A 20,075-nucleotide genomic window follows, 5' to 3' on the forward strand; every position below is an offset into this window, starting at 1 on the left:
CCACAAATGAGTATTCACAATGACAACAATTTCCTGGTCTGAAAATGGGAGTAATTCTAGCTGCCCCTTGGCACTGTGTAATGTCACATTTGCTTAGCCGTATATAATAACACACCCCAACATGACTACTCAGTGCAACATATTGGCTTAGTGTGAGGAGATAAAGCATAAATGGAAAGTGACTGGCTAGGAAAGCAGTGCATCATGTCCCAGACTAGACCTTGCAAAGGAAAAAAGGAGTAAGAGACTAATTGTAAAAGAACAGGCAGAAAGAGGACCATGAAGATTTGCAGATGTACATAAGAAAAACTCCAACCTCAAAAGAAAAAAAGGCAATAGAAGGAACAACTTCTTTAATTTGCAGCATCATGTATAAGCAGAAATATAGTGCAATAGAGTGTCTTTTATGAATAGATCACTAAATATAGGAAAATATCAGTGCATGATATGCTAGGGATAGTCATTCACCTGACAGAGTCAAAAGGAAAGACAAAATAATAGACAAAATATCTGTATGGTGTGCACATAGACGTTTGAAAAACTCTTAACTTTGGAAGTTCATGGATCATGCTATGTGTTGGGACACCAAACTGCTGTCAGGGAGTGTGCTCTGTAGCTTCTCCTGTAACTGTCATGCTTCATGCTGAATGCCCAGTTGTGTGCCCAGTGCTGCTGATGGGCAACATGAGATTTATACCAACAAGGAGCAACCTGAAGCACAGGAGACACTCTAGAATTGCCTAAAGAAGATGCATTTCTATTTATGTGGTTCTAATGTTCATTCAGTGTAACTCAAAAATAAAGCCAATTTCTGCTGTACAGAGCTAATCTTGATCCAGAACCCTCATGCTCATCCTTTTCCTCCCACATGCAGACCTTTATATAGTAGTATGAAGGTATCTGCAAGTTGGAAAAAAAAATTATATTACTTTTCCTTTTTGAAAAATATTCTGTCGTGTACCCTTTTCATTGTTGTTCTGCAGTCTTATTCTCTCATATGCTATCCTTCCGCTCATGACAATTTTTAAGCCATTTTATTTTTCTCCTTTCGAAAGCACAGTAAAATCCAGCATACCTCAGGATTATTTCTTTCCAAAGAAGTCTGAGCTATTTATTTGCTGACTCTTGAAGTCAAATAAGTTATATATAAGTACTTTATGCAGTCAGTATGAAAAATTTCAAGATTTTCACATTGTACCTGTGGAGCATTGTACCTGTGGAACAATGTGAATAATGCAAAAAATATTCCCAAATACATTTTCCCCAAACTTTAAATAAACCATACATATTCAGTTTTCCTGCTCTCTCCAGAAAAGTAGTAAACAATGTATAAATATTTTATGAATATTTATTCAAATAATTTATAATTATCTATGGCCTTATCCAATATCTGTTGACATAGTTGATCTCACTTGTGCCTTCTCAGCTCCATAATGAAAGACAGAAGAAATCTCAGTACTTTGTAGAGAATTATACTTTTCTATCAATTTTTAATCCAGTTAAGGGAGTGGTCCTTCAACCACCTACTATAACCTTTTCTTTACGGTTTTCCCATACTTTCAGTTTTCTTTTCCAGAAGTTTCTATAGTATAAAAGGATTAAAATCTTAAATAGAAGGTGAAGCAAATATTTTTGAAATTACTCCAATGGTACTTTATACATTTATTTCAATGATTCAGTAAAAAAATAGAGTTTATACAGATATACAATTGTGCTTTCCTGGCTGGTCTAGTAACTGAATTATCCTGACCATAAATACATTATTTTCTATCTCTGTCTGTCTAATTTGTTTTTCCAAATCTTGTTGATCAGACCAGTGTAGAAAATGTGATAATTTTTAAGTATGCAAAAAAAAAGATATAAATAAAACACTAAGACTTTCATCAAAGCACAACAGCAAAAGGTAAAGCCCCAAGTAACCCCAGACATAAGCAGATAAACCTTCACCCAGGATGTGGGAGTCCAGAAGTAATTTCCTCTCTCCCAGAAATTGAACTATGTCTCCCATCTGATACAACCATTCTTAGGGCTCTCAGGATCAGTGCTTTCATTGCCTCCACATCTTTCCATTTTATTTGAAGGTCTTTAAGGAAAATGGAGACATCGCATCACTAAGTTCAGCAGCATCTAAACTTTATAATAGATTAGGCACTTTTTATATGGAACGCATGAAGAGTATTAGGAATGGGAGCCACAAAAAACATCAACACATTTCAGTACCTAAACTTAAGAACTAAGAAAGACTAAGAAAAACCCTATATCTTTTAGCATTTTTCTTCTAGGTTTAGGCAATCTTATTCAAAAACAACGAATAGATAGGGTTTTTTTTTTAGGGAAGATAACTGCAGAGTAAGTATCCTTTTAACCAGGACCCCAAGGGTTCAGACAGTGATTTAGGATGCAGGAAACCTGAATCAATTTAAGCCTATTCCTTTTAGATGAACCAAGGTAGTACATATGTATTTATTCAATAGGCAAAAGAATGAGCATGCTTTGTGTTATCTTAGTGGATAAAGTGCTTAAATAAGAGAGAGACAAATATGATTCCACTACTCCCTTCCTGATTCCAAGGTACTTATTTTTATCTGAAGTATTTAATGGACCAAAGATCATATGGAGAAACTGAATATTCCCAGATGATTTTCTTAAACATAGTTTAAACTTATGTTCATATTCTATGGTCCAATAAGTGTTGAATTATTGCTTGTAATGTGTAATTAGCTTTTAGAAGGTATTCAGAATACCTTAGGGTGTAGTAATTTGAGTATTCACAGAAGAGATATGCTTTCAAATCTTAGTAACCAGAAGAGACAGTTAGGCCCATTTCTCCTCTCCCTCCTTAATTTGCTCTTTACTGTGGAGCTATTGAAACCTTTATAATTAAATGAAGGGGAGAATCTGGATTTCTCTCTCTTGGTTAGAGACAACTGTTTCCTCTCAGTCCAGCTTATTCACAGAGCAACTCTATGTCTGAAGACACAACTCACTGGTACAGTCAGGGCGAGTAGACAACTGAGCATATTCTTAGTATGAGGGTAACTGAGCAGCACAACCTCAGCACATCTAATGCATCGACCTCTTGGTGATAGGTCTTCTTTTAACTGGGGACTTCACCTCTTGTTTTGAGATAGCATTTCCCTCTTGGTTCTGTAGAGTGAGATGGTGACATACGTAAGCGTGCCAAACTGAGCCAAAACTTCTTGACATTTATTATCATGTATGTTAGTGGATATTCATTCAATATTGTGGTTACTGCAAGTGCCTTTAAGGTTTGTTTGTCCCCAAACATTCTACAAAGTGCTCTGTATCTAGCTTAAATTCATGATGCATTGGTAAATACTGTGACACCTCCATCTTTCTGCAGATTTAGCCCCAGGTATTCCAGTCAATTTAAATACGTGAAAAAAAAAAAAAAAATCAACACTCACAAAAATCCATGACTAATTTAAATCTCTCAAATTTATCTTTCATCAAAGATGCAAATCAAATTTCATGTGAAATACAATGATAATGCTTATTTCTGACTATTTCCATTACTGCTTTCCCCCCTCCCCATCCCACCTCATTAACAATTTAGATCTCAGGTGAGCTAGTAAAAGAGTCTGCTTAATGCATGCAAGCCTCCATCATTGTAAATTGAATGGAAGTAAGCATGTACTCTACAGATTTTGCTCACAGTTACAAAGAGCCTGAAGATAGTAACAAGCATGAGAAAAGAATGAGTATCCCCAAAGATTCAGCACCAAAGATTCAGCACCCATTCTTTTATTTCATTCTTCTTCAGTAATATGTAATGGAAATTTGAGTTCAGAAAGGAAGGAAGGAAAGACTCATAAATCCTTTTTTTCTTTTTTTGATTGGACGAAATAGATTTTCAGTTGAAAGTGTGTTTGTATATAAATATACATGTATAAACCTGTGTGTAAGTTCCCAGGTTAGAATTTGGTCAAAAGTGGGCAAGACAATGGTTCTGATACTCATCTGCAACATGCAAGAACAAAGAACAAGGCTCTGCGCTCTCTAATTCAGTATCTTCATATGCCACAATCCAAGTGAGATAATCTTACCACTAGCTATTCCACTGGAGAGTTTTCATCCCTTTGAACTGTTTTTCTTAATAAATACTAATTAAAAAATATTTCTGAGTCTTTGTTCTTCAGTTTGCAGGTTAGCAAAAAATTCTGAAGTGGCGATCTATTGAAATGTTTGAAGGTTGGGAAGATGTTTGCATCATCCCAAAGTGCCTTGGCACAGGATGCCTACAAAGAGATACATCACTTTTCAAAATCAGGCCCTAAATTCACTTTTTATAAACTTACACTTGGAATGATATATAATACATTTACAAGAAAAACACAGGTGCCTTTTATCTGATAAGACCCACATCTCATTTTCAGTTTCGATATTAGAATCATTCAACTTTGCAGTTCTCTCAACTAACTTGCTCACTAGATATTCCTTTTCTGATCAGATGCACTGAAGCTCTACAAGAAAAATATGCAAAATTACTACAATAATTCTCTTCCTGTATACTTTTTCACTTCTCATAAACTCTATCAGAGATATGACATGAAGCACAGTATCGTGGATGAAAAAATGCCATGTTATTTTTTTAACCAAAATTGTTATCTGCAATTATTTTTGAAAATAAGTTAAAGTAGAAAACCTTTATCCAGTTGAGGTTATCAATATTAACAATATTTATGGTTTGTTACTTTATTTTTATGCAATAGATATTGTGGGGAGGAATAACCCCAGACACAGTACAGGCTGGGGACTGACCTTCAGGAAAGCAGCTCTGCAGAGAGGGACCTCGGTGTCATGGTGCATCCACAAGATGACCATGAGGTAGCAGTGTGCCCTGGTGGCCAAGAAGGCCAACGGGATCCTGGGGTGCATTAAGAAGAGCGTCTCCAGCAGATCAAGGGAAGTGATCATCCCCCTATACACAGCCCTGGTGAGGCCACATCTGGAGTACTGCGTCCAGTTCTGGGCTCCCCAGTACAAGAAGGATGTGGAGCTGCTAGAGTCTAGCGCAGGGCTACGAGAATGATCAGGGGCCTGGAACATCTGCCCTATGAGGAAAGGCTGAAAGGAGCTAGGCCTGTTCAGCCTGGAGACAGGAAGGGTGAGTGGGGATCTGATCAGTGTCTATAAATATCTCAAGGGAGGGAAGGAGGAGGAGGGGGTGGCCTCTTTTCAGTGGTGGCCACTGATAGGACTACAGGAAACGGCCACAAACTGAAGATGTTCCACCAGATGTTCCACAGGAACTTAAGACTGGTCGAGGATGGTTGGTTGAGGAGGACTAGGTTAGGGGTTGTTTAGGTAATTGGAACCTACCCATAAATCCCACCCACCCACTGACCATAAATCTATGAGCCCAGATGGGATGGAGCCAAGAGTGCTGAAGGAACTGGTGGGGCTAATTGCTCCGCCACTCTCCATCATCTTCAGAACATCATGGAGAGTGGGGGAGGTGCTGGAGAACTGGAAGAAACCAACATCACTCCAGTCTTCAAAAAGGGCAAGAGAGAGGAGCTGGGAAACTACAGGCTGGTCAGCCTCACCTCCCTCCCTGGAAAGGCAATGGAGCAGCTCCTCCTAGAGAGCATCTCTAGGCATGTGAAGGAAAAAAAGGTGATCAGTAGTCAGCATAGATTCACCAAGGGGAAGTCGTGTTTGACAAATCTGATAGCCTTTACGATGGGAATGGGATGAGGTGGATGCTAGACTTCTACGATGGGGTGGATGGACGATGGGAGAATCATGGATGTCATCTATCTGGATTTCAGCAAGGCTTTCCACAACATCTCCCATAATATCCTTGTATGAAAGCTCCAGAAGTGTGGGTTAGATGAGTGAACAGTAAAATAGATTGAGAACTGGCTAGTTGGTAGAGCTCAGAGTGTTATGATAAATGGTGCGGAGTCTATTTGGAGGCCTGTGGCCAGTGGTGTCTCCCTGGGGTCAGTAGTGGGCCCAGTGCTGTTACTTGTTCAGGAATTGACTTGGACAACCGGACAGAGTGCACCCTGAGTAAGTTTGCAGATGATGCCAAACTAGGTGGAATGAACGACAATCCGGAGGGCTGTGCTGCCATTCAGAGGGACCTGGACAGGTTGGAGAGTTGGGCAGAGAGGAACCTCATGAGGTTCAACAAGAACAAGTGCAAGGTCCTGCACCTGTGGAGGAATAACCTCAGACACCAGTACAGATTAGGGGTTGACCTGCTGGAGAGCAGCCCCACAGAGAGCGACCTGGGAGTCCTGGTTGACACTAAGTTAACCATGAGTGAGCAGTGTGCCCTCGTGGCCAAGAAGGCCAATGGGATCCTGGCCTGCATCAGGAGGAGTTTTGCAAGCAGGTCAAGGGAGGTGATTCTGTCCCTTTACTCAGCTCTGGTGAGGCCGCACCTGGAATACTGTGTGCAGTTCTGGGCTCCCCAGTGTAAGAGGTGGTGATTCTGCCCCTCTACTCAGCTCTGGTGAGGCTGCACCTGGAGTACTGGGGGCAGTTCTGGGCTCCCCAGTGTAAGAGAGATGTGGAACTTTTAGAGAGGGTCCAGTGGAGAGCAATGAAGGTGATTAAGGGACTGGAGAACCTATCATATGAGGAAAGACTAAGCAAGTTGGGCCCGTTTAGCCTGGAGAAGAAAAAGTTGAGAGGGGATCTGATTAATATGGATAAATACCTAAAGGATAGGGAGGAGGAGGTCAAACTCTTCTTAGTGGTGGCCAATGACAGGACAAGGGGCAGTGGATACAAGTTGAAACACAAGTTCCATCTCCACGTGAGAAAGAACTTCTTTCCTGTGATGGTAACAAAGCCGTGGAAGAGGCTGCCCAGGGAGGCTGTGGAGTCTTCTTCTCTGGAGACCTTCCAAACCCACCTGGATGCCACCCTATGCCACATGTTCTAGGTGTCCCTGCTGGAGCAGGGGGGTGGGACTAGATGATCTCTAGAGGTTTCTTTCAACCTCACCCATTCTGTGATTCTATTAAAAAAAAAGAAAAAAAAACCCTTTTATCTACAAATAGTAGTTTAATTTATTCACAGTACAGTACTGGTTTGTCAATCTCTCTTTTCCTTCTAGTGATAAATTATTTAGCTCAAACAAATCATTGATGCCATTCATGCATGAAATCAGGGCATCAAGTACATTTAGAGATCTTAGAGCACTCTAATAAATCACTATATTATCTGTATAAATCTCCACTAATGATCTGATACATAAAGATGGCAGGTCATTCATACAGATTAGAAATAAAAACTCAACCTAGTCAAGGGCTTATGAAATCCATGATCATTATTTAGCACATCAAAGTTGTTACATATTATATTTTTTCTTCTATACATATTTAAATTACAGCAACACCCTCTAAAGTGTAATAGCCAAACAGGAGAAACTTATTGTACAGTAAGTCCAACTAAGAATTTTTTACTATTCATTATTCAAATGTATTATTATTTCCTTAATCGCTCTCAGAGGTAAAGCAGTTCAATCATAGGAAAGGAAGAGAAAATAAATAACGAGGAGAAAAAAATAAATCCAAATCAAACATTTTTTAAAAATGGCAATGAATCAATAAAGTGATTATAAGTGGTTGAATCCAACAGTTTACCTCGGGATTTGTAAGGCCAATAGTTGAATGCTATCTTTTAACTTATTTAAAAAATATTCTTGTTCCCGTACCATATGAGTATGACTTATATTAACAGCATGTATCTTTACTTATGCTCTCCTTCATTAATAGCTTTGAGAATTTTGCTGTAGTAAAGACCTTTAGCTTAACAAAAAAAAAAAAAAAATCAGATTTTCCATGATTCGACTTTGTATTGGATTCCAGTGTTCATTCTAGGGCATTCTTAGGTGTGTATAATCCACACTTCCTCCCACAGAGATTTGAAGAATTATTGCTTAGTGCTTATAATCAAGCTTTGTTCTCAGTGTAAAATATTCAGTTCTGTGCATGTACAGTATATGACTGTACATTAGATGATAGCCAGATGGACTCTTTCTTCAGATAAATATTCTTAGCTCTGATTAAATAAAGCAGTATCCAAAAGAAGCAATCTCTCACAAAACTAACTATTGTTAATGCTACGATGATTATGCTTTCTTGCTACAGTTCTCTATTATTATGAATAAACTGAAAGTCATCCAAAATGTGAAATTTGATTCACTTTTGTATCATTTCAGGTGACAGCAAGGAATGAGAAACTCATTTAATTCTATTTTCCTAAGACTGCCAGGCTCATTTAAGGCCAGACATTGCATATATGTTTATTCATGTCCATTGTTCTCACCCACATATTTGATAGAGGTATTCCCACATGTAGAGTAGTTCTCACATTTCAAGCTGTTGCATTCATATTCTGATTTTTCTTAGTTTTTATTTTAAGAGGTGCTTTAATTAAATCATTTGGTATCAAAGACAAAAAAAAGATTCTTTTGATTCTTTTAATCATCTTTCAGAATTTGGCAAAGGGAAATGAAAACGGCAAAGTTAGTATACTTACTTAGCATTTTTACTTAGCATACTTATTTAATTTTTTTTGGCGACATATACCCAAAATCTTGATTCAACAAGTCATCACCATCACAAAAAAATACACCAAAGACATCAGGCATCAATTAAGAATCATCTCACTTAAGCCCTTTTAAGGAAGTTTTAAAGTCCAAAAGGTGGCCCTAAATCATTAAGTACTAACCTGTAGACTGAGTTTGATAACTGTGGTTGGACTTTGGGATCTCAGTCTTTGGAAATAATCATGGCTAGATATTGGGACAGGAGGACAGAATTCAGAATATTCTAGTGTTTCCAGTGCTCATAATGATGAACACTTTTTTTTTTTTTTTTTTTTTTTTTTTTTTTTTTTTTTTTCACAGAATCACAGAATATTCAAGGTTGGAAGGGACCTCTAGAGATCATCTAGTCCAACCTTCCTGCTCAAGCAGGCCCACCTAGAGCATGTGGCACAGGGTGGCATCCAGGCGGGTTTTGAAGACCTCCAGAGTAGGAGACTCCACAACCTCCCTGGGCAGCCTGTTCCAGGGCTCTGTTACTCTCACATAAAGAAGTTCCTCCTCACCTGGGGACGGAACTTCCTGTGTTCCAGCTTATGGCCATTACCCCTCGTCCTGCCGCTGTCCACCAGTGAAAACAGCTTGTCCCTTTCCTCCCTGCATTCTCCCTTCCTGAACTTATACATATTAATCATATCCCCTCTGAGCCTTCTCTTCTCCAGAGAAAACAGGCCCAGCTCACTCAGTCTCTCCTCGTACGAGAGATGTTCCATTCCCTTAATCATCTTGGTTACTCTTCTCTGGACCCTCTCGAGAAGCTCCACGTCCCTCTTATAGTGGGGAGCCCAGAACTGCAAACAGTACTCCAGGTGCGGCCTCACCAGAGCTGAGTAAAGGGACAGAATCACCTCCCTTGACCTGCTGGCAACACTCCTCCTGATGCAGGCCAGGATCCTATTGGCTTTCTTGGCCACGAGGGCACACTGCTGACTCATGGTTAATTTAGTGTCAACCAGGACTCCCAGGTCCCTCTCTGTGGAGCTGCTTTCCAGCAGGTCAACCCCTAATCTGTACTGGTGCCTGGGGTGCTTCTGCAGCTTGTGACTGTTGTGTCTCATCCTTTCAGTGTGAGAATTTCATAGAATCGTAGAATGCCCAAGGTTGGAAGGGACCTCAGAGGTCATCTAGCCCAACCCCCCTGCACACACAGGGTCACCTAGAGCACATGGCACAGGGCTGCATCCAAGCAGGTTTTAAAGATCTCTAAAGAAGGACACTCCACAACCTCCCTGGGCAGCCTGTTCCAGGGCTCTGTCACCCTCACTGTTAAGAATTTTTTTCTTAAGTTCCTGTGGAACTTCCGATGCTTCAGTTTGTGGTCGTTTCCTCTAGTCCTATTGCTGGCCACCACTGAAAAGAGGCCAGCCCCTCCTCCTCACTGCCTCCCTTGAGGTATTTATACACGCTGATCAGGTTCCCCCTCAGCCTTCTCTGCTTCAGGCTGAACATGCCCAGCTCTCTCAGCCTTTGCTCATAGGGCAGATGTTCCAGGCCCCTGATCATTCTCATAGCCCTGCGCTGGACTCTCTCCAGCAGCTCCACTAATTTGCTTCCATCATGTCTATGACCTCTCTTAAGGAGTTGAAAACAGCAGTAAGATTGTGATTTCTCTCACCACAGAGGTCAAGCCAGGTTTTCACTCAATTTTCTCCTTGATTTTATCTTTTATATTGTCCTAATTTAGCTACCAGAATTCTTCAAACACTCTCTCCTCACCCAAAAGGTCCAGTTGAAATAAAAGGCACCTGCAATTTATCCTTGGCAGCTCTGTGCTGGCTGTTTCCTGTCGCCTTTTTAACCCTTATGCATCTGAACAGGACTTCCAAGAGGTTTCATAGACTCCCATCTCACTAAGGTAAGGTTGATCACTCTGCCATTCCATAGACCCTCTTTCTTTCCCTTTCAAGGATAGTAATGGTATTTGTCTGAAAAACTGTTGCACATTAAAGACAACATTTGGCTGGAATTCTGGGCTTCCCTACCACTAGGTTCATTTTTATCAGCAACATTTAGAAGGACAAATTCTTGAGAGAAAGGGCCTTCTACAGCCCTGTTTTAAAGATTAAAATGTAGTCAGGGCCGCTGTTTTTGATGGTGGAACACTTTATAGTGAAAATAGTTATTTAATATGATGAAGTTTCAGACTGAATGGTACTTAGTTTTTATGTCAAACTAGTGTAACGCAGGACATTTTCAGTGCTTTAATGTTTATGAAATGATAGGAAAATTATTGCTACTATATCAGTTCAGTAAGTTTCAGTGGCTAATTTTGTGTTTGCCTAGAATTGTTTACTTAGTGAAATTATTTTCTTTTTAACCTTTGTGTTAGAATAAATAGTATGGCTTGCAAGCTTGCAGGCACTTACTACAAAATTTATTTTCTCTCCCTCTGAGAGTTAGATTTTTCCTAGCACTTATTAGAGTGCTTGGTCTCATGAGCAGTAACAGTAAAACAGAGAATATATTGTGGTTTGAATCTGTCTGGTACTTCAGTCCATTATGGCACCCTGTAAACTGAAATCAAAATGTGCCTCCAATGCCTGTTGGAAGTAATTCTGCTGCAGGAATTCATGCCTCTAAAACATTCATAATGAAGAAGAGTATCAGTTTTACACTTAAAAAGATAGAAAGAAACCACAGAATTTGACAACCTAGTTGCTATAAGGTAGATTTCCTGTTATAACCAGCAGATGTTAGGTTTCCACACTGACCTCTTTTAACAGTGTACAATAAAGACAGAAAATTCAAAGGTCAGCTACTTAGAAGATAAAGACATTTGTTCATTTGTGCATTTTATATCTTCATTAATGGCTGCTTTAAGCAGATGTCCATTTTAGTGTGCATATGTTTGAAGGATGTGAAAACTATTCTTTCTAAAACATTGACCACCAATATAATGATTCACTTCTGTCAGATAATGAGTGCCCTATAATGAGCTGCAGAACTGAGCCATGGAGTAGGCCTGTGTAATTAGAACTCTTCTTAATAATTTGGCATACAAGTCTAGGGACAAAAATGTTTGAAAATAATTGTCTGTGGTTAACTGACATGCTGGAGAACTAGTGAAATGGACAAGTATTTTTGCTAGGATTAATAATTTATATATCATACTGTGAAAAGAATAAATAGATGATGAGATTTGTACTGTCTTGCTGTAGCAGTTTCATGCTGCAGTAATTTTTCTTTCCCACATCACATTTGTCTGAAGTAAAAAAAATGTTCCAGGCTGTTGCTGAATGGCACCAGGATGATGAAAGGCAAGATTCAGAGGAGTCTGGAATGTGAAATATGTTTTTCATACACACACGTGAAAACTTTCAATAGAATTTAGTAAACAGGGATAAAAAAGTTACTTTTCATTATGTATTCTCATATGTAATTCAAATTACTGTATTTTAAAATCTGTATTATAAATAATACTCATAATAATACTATTATAGTATAGTAGTAAACTAACATGAAAAAGACTGATCCTTATTAGTGTCAATGGAAAAATGCCTGCTGGTTTCATTGTCAATGATTGCACTCTAAATATATCTTAATGTAAGAAATCAGTTGTAAAGAAAGTTGATAAATTACAGAAGTATCAGCAAGTATCCTGAACAGAAGACACGAGTTTTATGTTCTGAAGTTCATACTTGACATTTGCCTTCAGCTGGCAAGAATTTGAGTTACTGGAGAGTAAAGGGGCTTATATATTCATCAGGGACATTATAATTCTGTCACTGAACAACAGTGTAATTTTTGGACAATTCAGTGTTTAATACTTGTAGAGCAGAAAACAAGCATAACTGAGTCCCAAGGAAAAGATCACAGTCCGTAGTTAAACTCTTGAAAAATCCTCTGAATATTGCCAATTCTAACTTTTTTTTTTCCCCCTAAGTGCAGGTGAGGATCAATTAGGATAGAAGACATATCCTCTAGCTGTCTTAATCGCTGAGAAATCAGATCTGTAACTATGAAAGTTTTGTTTTGAAAATTTAGCCTTATGCAGAAAGTAGACCATGCTGTAGCTGGATCCGTATGGAGAAAATGAAGAATTACGGGATTTCCAAGTGAGCATGGTTGAGGAACATTTACTCACTGTCTCCCTGATGGTTCTTTCTAAGAGAGGATGAAGTGAGAAGAAATCCAAGTGCTTTGCACAGAATTTCTAGTGAGCAGACCAGGAGAGAATATACGTTACTTAGGAGTGACTTGAATGACACCATGCTCCCTCCATCTTAGCTCTCTGCAGTGCTGGCTTTGCAGTCGAGGACTGAAATGAATGTTAGGAGGTGAGGAGAAGCAGGATCCAGGTAGTATGGGTTATGTCTCTGCATTTTACAGACTGGTTGAGGACATGACTATGATAAAAATGGAGCAGCTGGCTCAACTGGACTCTACTGAAGAAGAAAAGAAGAAGACAGAAATATCTCAGATGAATCACATATACCAGGTAGCTGACAAGGGAAAACACAGGATCAATCTTTTGAATATGCCTTGTGCTTACTGGTAAATCACACTAAGCCCAGATTTAGTGCCTTCTAACCATGGCCTCTGGCAAGATCATGTAATTACCTACAAGAAAACAACAACACCTGATGAATGTGGCTGCTTTGGTTGCGTTGATCTTGGGGAATCATCCCTACTTTTAATCTAGGAATAAGTCCCACAGCTCCAGTTTCAATGATGTCTTTCATAATGTGAAAAAATCAGTGTATTTCTCTGAGTTCAGGGAAAATGCTGCCTGTGCCAACATGGGTGATAAAACAAGCAAGTGTTAACTCAGTCTTTCTAACAGTTTTCTCTAAGTCAAATGCCACACTATTAGGCAGAACATTAATTTGCTTCTGGTAATCATTATCAGAGAAAGTCAGTATATTTGGCAGACTCTAAATAAAGCTGCATTTATGACATAAATACTTGCAGTGCCTTGCTTTATTTGTATTAATAGACTATCACTAATCCTAAAATACTGCCTGGTACATTCAAAAACACTGTTCTGCAACAGCCGGTCTTAAAGGGCCACAAACAGTATAAGGCTGGACTGGGGAAAAGAGAGAACTTTCTAGTGATGCTACTCCTGAACCACTCCTGATCTTTAGATGGTTAGTGCACAGTAAAAGTATAGGATGTAATGATATTTGAGGTCAGTGGAAGTATGCCACTAAATCTGATGAATTCAGGATTTCACTCTTATTTTTCAGATCTTTTAAACAAATGCACACAATAAAATATGGAAACTATTACATTTTAAGGATAAGCAGATAATCAAGTACATTTAAGTTTTGAACAGAAATTTCATATGAGCCTATTTCTGAAAATCTAGGATTTAAATCACTGATCAAACTTTTTTCTTAAAAGGCAAAATGGTTATTCCAGTGGCACTTTGTGCACTTCCTCTTAAAAAAAAAGAAAAATTCAAACAAACAAAAAATATTCTTGTCACAACAGAAATGTATTTTGCCAAATTCTCATCTGCTTCAGTCTCCCATTTTCAATTTTAGATTATCCAGCTATGAACACATTAAGGGGAGGGCTATTTCTTCTTGTCTGTTTTTGCTGTGTTACTCTGATGATGGAAAATCTATCCTAAATGGTATCTTTTGTTTTATAGAAGATGTAAACAGAGTTTCTGTTTATAGCTGGCATAAAAACAATATGTAAATAATTTCTATTCTGCAGGACATTCCTAAACAGCCCTTAGTGCTGGGAATTCTTACATGGGATACTGTCCTTTGTAGACACATTCAATTCATTTTGGAGAATAGATTTTAGCACATTTTGCAAAATTGGTTAAAAGCTACTTTATTATCAGCATATTATTCTGCAGATTGTATGAATTACTCCACACAGAGAGACTATCATGCTCAAATGAAGCCAAAGGCTGCTTCTTAGGATACAGGATACTCAATGGAATAATCAGTAGAACATTAGACATTATTCCTGAATAAATTAACAACTGCTCAGCAGAATTCTCAATACAGAGTGAATCCATATCTTTGTTCTGTTTCATTGCACACCGATCATAATGCTGCATATATTCTTACACAGCAATAAGGTGAGCTTTGTCTGCTTTTTTTTTTAGAAGAAGAAGAAAGAAAAGAATGATCACATCAAAAATAAAAGAGAGCTTCCCATCTCATGGATTTTTTCACATAATACTACCTTTCTTAATAGGGACACACATGTCTCAGATTTTCATTTTTACTTTCTTTAAGAATTTTGATATCAAAAACTTCAGAAAAATGTTTAACTGGGCAACAATTTATCATATATTTCAATATATTTCTATTTTTTAAATCAATAACATTTTAATATTTAATCAGAATTAACTTGAATTTGAAAATCTTGTTTAATATCAGTAAATGATAGGAGTTTTCAATCTGTCTAGGCCTGTTTACACAAGAAAAATATTATTTTCTCTGCTGCACCTGAAGTAGAAATAGACATAAATTCTATGGGTTTTAAGAAATTTATATAACTAAGATTTGAATAGACATTTTTAGACTCATGAAGTATGTATGTGCATTCATTAACAGAGCTAAATATTTGAGTACAGAGTTTCTAAGTTAACAGTTTGTGTTTTGTCTTTTTCATCTTTCAATAATGATTGCTATTTCCCTTTTCTTGGACAACCTAACTCAATAGGTTAAGTTGGTTTAGTTAACTAGCATTAACATATGAATTCCTCTCTCCAACATTACTGTATTCATCGTACTTATAAAAACTACAGTTAGACAATTTTTCTTAATGTAATTTATATAATTTCTATAGCTAAATGAAGTTTTAATACTGGAGAATGTTCGGATAGCTACATTATGGTGGCACATCTAACCATTTCCCTGTCTTCACACATGACAAAAAGAAATATTTCCTATAATTCTAAAACTTTATGTCAAATGAATAATAATGATTACTGATTCATGTCTGTGAGATTAAACGATGGCTTACCTAAAGCTTACTTTTCCGTGTTATGCAGTATATGAACTGGATAATTAATTGGAAGTGTATTTATTCTCATTTCTCATTAATTTGTGGATTGAGTTATGTCTTCTAAATTTAGAAGTAGAGTTATCATCCACAAATGATGACACGTTGACAATGTTTAAATCACTTGGCTGTTGAGTAGACTTTATATTTTGTATGAATTTAAGGCCTCAGTGACCATGGAGGAAATTATGTCCTTTTCAGTTAAGTGGTAGACTAAAAAGATGTCCAGTTCAACAAAGAAGCACTTACATAATATTGGCAATACAAGAAGCTCTTATTCTTACAAGATGCACTAAGCAGACCTCAGAACAGAAGGTCAGTATTAGGTGATCTATTTGAGTGTCTGGGGGAAACATTGTTACTTCTTTTTCAGGTTCCAGTTTGCTTTTTTGGGGGTATTTTTACACTTATTTCAGTAATTTTGTTCTCAGAAGCTATGCTAGAATTATTTTAATAATTCTATCCATTCGCATGCTGTCTTACATCTGACAGTCCATTATAAGTAGCTGAGAAACTTCTACTTCATAAACTACAGCTCATGATACTTATTTCTATTGTTATTGGGCCATGCAAAACCATTTCTCTACATATTCTAGGAAGTTTCTTCTCCTTTAGTGACACTGACATCACAGTCACTGTCAAGGCCACAGGATGCAGAATGAAATCAACCAACTGTAAGCACATAAATGGTACTTAGATACAAACTTTTATTGTGATCCTGTATCTGCTTGCCATCCTATGTATATCCTATATATATCCTATATCCTATATATCCTATGTATATTCTGTATATATCAGGCACTGTTACAGGCACTGTATCTTATTCAGTTTACTGTTAATACAGTCACATGTTAATACTGAAGGAGTTGTCATTAAAATGAACTTAGCTCAAATTCTGTTAGACAAATTGGACCTGATTTGGAAATTTATTTCAAGGTATATATTTACTTCTGTGATAAAATTTGTGTGGGGAATTTTAGACCTATTTTATATATGTAAAATAAATTTTTAGTTTTTAAAGAATTTTCCTGAAAATAAGCATACAAGTCTTAAACAAAAAACTCATACAAGGAAATTAGAGCCTTCAACCAAGCAAGTACAGATTCAGGTGAGAGCATATGCAGATATTGCCCCAGTCATTCCCAGTTCTTTCCTTGACTGACTAGTTTTCATGCAGTAACCTCAGAATTACTTTGGGAGAGGTTTAAGGTTGCAGTCCTGTCAGGTCTTTCCTGAAATGCTCCTTGGTTCCAGGCCCTGAGCACACTGCTATGGCCTCTGCCTTCCATAATCTCTCACAACCATGAAATGCATCTCTTGCACACTGTAATGAAGGGCTGTAAGAACTGGAACTCTTACCATGTATGTCATTGAGGCTAAATGAATATTTCTGGAGAGTTCTGTATATTTTCGGGCTACGTTTGAAGAAGCTGACTTACACTTTTATTTAAAGCCTAACTCTATAAGCATATTTAAAAATATTTCTGCTAAAACATCTTGCTGTTCATATATGCTGAGCTTTTATTATTCCTGTAGATATTAATGAACCTTTCCAGTTGTTACTATCTATTACCTCCTTATCAAGGTTTATAGCACGTAATCAAAGGTCTGGCACAATATGAGACATTAACAGACAAATTCTCAAACGTAAAGCTACATTCATGATTTTTATTTCAGATGTGCAACTCAGTGCAGTTTTAGGACAACATGAAACCATTTTTTTTTCTAAATTTATGATTAGTTTTTATCTAAAGATTAAGACTTTTATTATAAGATCACAGCATTATGAAATGAGATAATCTAAATGTTCTTGCCCTCAGTTAATGAGACTTTCACAAAGATTATCACGTTCAATTTAACAAGCTTTGGTGGGAACTGATGATTTTTTACTCTTCTATATTTTTCAAGACTTTTCAAGCTCAGTCAAGAGAAGCTATTTACCCACCTCAGTACAGCAGCTCTCAGCAGGTAATGTGGCAAAACATCGATGTTTTAATTACATCATTGCTATTGTCTTTATTTGGACAACTGCTAGTGGGCATATAAATACTGTTTCCAAGTAAGTGGGCAGTATCCTAGGGTATTCAGTAGAAGCAGTTAGAATAAGAAGCTCAAATAGAAATCAAGTCAAATGATTTTTTTAAATGCAAACTCTGAAATATAAATAGAATTACTGTATACTCATCTCTTCAGTAGCAGTTCTTTTGCCTCTGTAAAAAAAGTAGATAATAAGCTATAGGTTTCTTTTTGGTGATATTTACTACTCTGCTGCCTTTTCCTCAAATATTTCTACCCACAAGGATTCTCATGGACTTTTGAAGTACAGACTCTGTAAAAGGAAAAGCAAATGTGATAGCTGTTTGGGAATGTCTTTCATTCAGTGCTTGCTATGCCAAAATGCTTGTAAGATTGCAGTCTCTGTAGAAAGAGTATGATTAAAGGACAAATCAACAATAACTTCTCAAGAAGCTGAAACCTTTAATCTTCAAATGGCTACTTTTAGAGTATTGCCAAGATATAAATATAATTACAGGAAAAAGCAATTTCAGGGCTGTTTACTGCAAATAGACAAGATGATGTTAAGCTATGTTACCGAACAGGCAGAAGGCCTTGGGAATCAGCTCATTTAACAAATGAGGAAAATTGTTTATATGAAAGAACAAGCTTAAGGAAGATGAACTTTGAAGTGGCGAATCAAAGTCTCAAGCTTGAGTCCTTAATATTTATATGAAATAATAGTAATAAAAAGGTGTCTGAAGCTGGCTTTCAATCTAAAGTGAGGTAAATACTTGCTTCCAAGTGCTCAGTATCCATCAATGAGCCACTATACTGTACCCAGAATATGGGCTCACAAGCTATGCCTAGAAAAGTTTTCTTCAGGCCATTGGAATAGGTGTCCTTTATACACTGTAGTTTAGAAATACTCCTATGTGGCAATCATGTCCCCAGTGTGAAAATATTGAATGAGGAAATGGCCACCATATTTTCTTGGTTAAAAAATTGTCACAGAAGATCACTTTGATGGATTTATTGCATAATTAGAGTGTAGACATGTCAGAGAGAATTAAATGAAAATATATGTATTTATGTTAGAAGATCAAAAGAAATTTCATATGACTGCAGGAAGCTATCGCCCCTCAATCGAAAATTACTGTCTGCGGTTTGAGCCACAGTAACCCCTCATGTGCACTTCTTCGCTTGCTGTGAATTCATAGCAAAATGGTCTTGCTTATAAATAAAGCAAGTTCTTCATATATGCAGATGCAAATATAAGGTCGCCTCAACTAAGTAAAACATCTTCTGGTAAAAGATCTTCTTCTGGTAAAAAAATCTTCTTCTAGTAAAAGATCCATAATCTTTTAAAGACATGTTAACTTGACTATTGTTTTTTGATATTTTGATATTTGAAATGAGGCCTAGAAATTCTGAATTAAATACAACTGATCATATTATTTCAAAAAACAAAACTATTTTAGGTCAGGAAAGCAAAAAATATATATATATTTTTGAAAACATTGAAAAGATTAAAACTATTCAAAAAAATCATTTCAGGTATATTATACTTCAACATCCATTTATTCTAACTTTTGTAGAAAGGAAAATAAAGCAACAGCCACAAAAATCAGTCAGATCAAGTCAACCTGAGGCAAAAATATTTTTGGTCTCTTTTCAAGTTTCCCACAAACAAACCTTTCTTTTCCATCTCTTAGAGTTCCCATAGATGCTTGCAAAAATCTCCAAGAAAACCTTTTGTTGCAGGATGGAAACCAAGCAAAAAAGAAGCAAACATAAGTTTGAGCAGAGGAAAATGAAAATCTAGGATAAAGGAAAGGAAAAATTTGAAATAACAGATTGTGAAAAGTAGCCTCTCTGAAACTAGTACACATTTCAAAAATATTTGACATTAGCTTGATTAGTATTTTGCAAGTAATAACAGCAGTGATTAAATTACATTTGATTTTAATATGAATGAACTGCATTCATTACCAAGTAGCAAGAATCTGGCTTAACCAGACAGCTCTTGAAACTATAGTGTTTCCATTCTGCTTTAGTCTAATCAAGGACTATATCTGAGCTCTTAAGTTATTTAAAAAATATACCCGTTATTGATAGAGGGAATTTAGGAAGACAGGTTTAATAAATCTTACATGCAAAGGAATGCATAATGAGGAATGCGTAATGAGGAAGCATTTGACTATGAAGATAATCATTAATTTAGCTATTTTCTGATATTATAAGTATGTGCCTTTTGTTTCAACTGTAAATTGAATCAACAGTACAATATGATGTAAAAGATAGTTTTGTAAATTTATAAAAGAAAACTATACAAAGGATCTTACTATTCCTTCTTGTCAATAGCAAGGATCATGCCATTATCTGTTCAGGTAAAGCCGTCGGCTAATATGACATGTCACAGCCATCATCTGATCTCAGTCAATGAAAAATCCAAATCATGCATACTACTTCTCCATTTAGTATGCAAAGACACCTTCTGATATATATCTGGAAT

This window comes from Nothoprocta perdicaria, unplaced genomic scaffold (genome assembly GCF_003342845.1).
Source record: "Nothoprocta perdicaria isolate Ctin4 unplaced genomic scaffold, notPer1 scaffold_22, whole genome shotgun sequence".
In the NCBI taxonomy this organism is placed as follows: domain Eukaryota; kingdom Metazoa; phylum Chordata; class Aves; order Tinamiformes; family Tinamidae; genus Nothoprocta; species Nothoprocta perdicaria.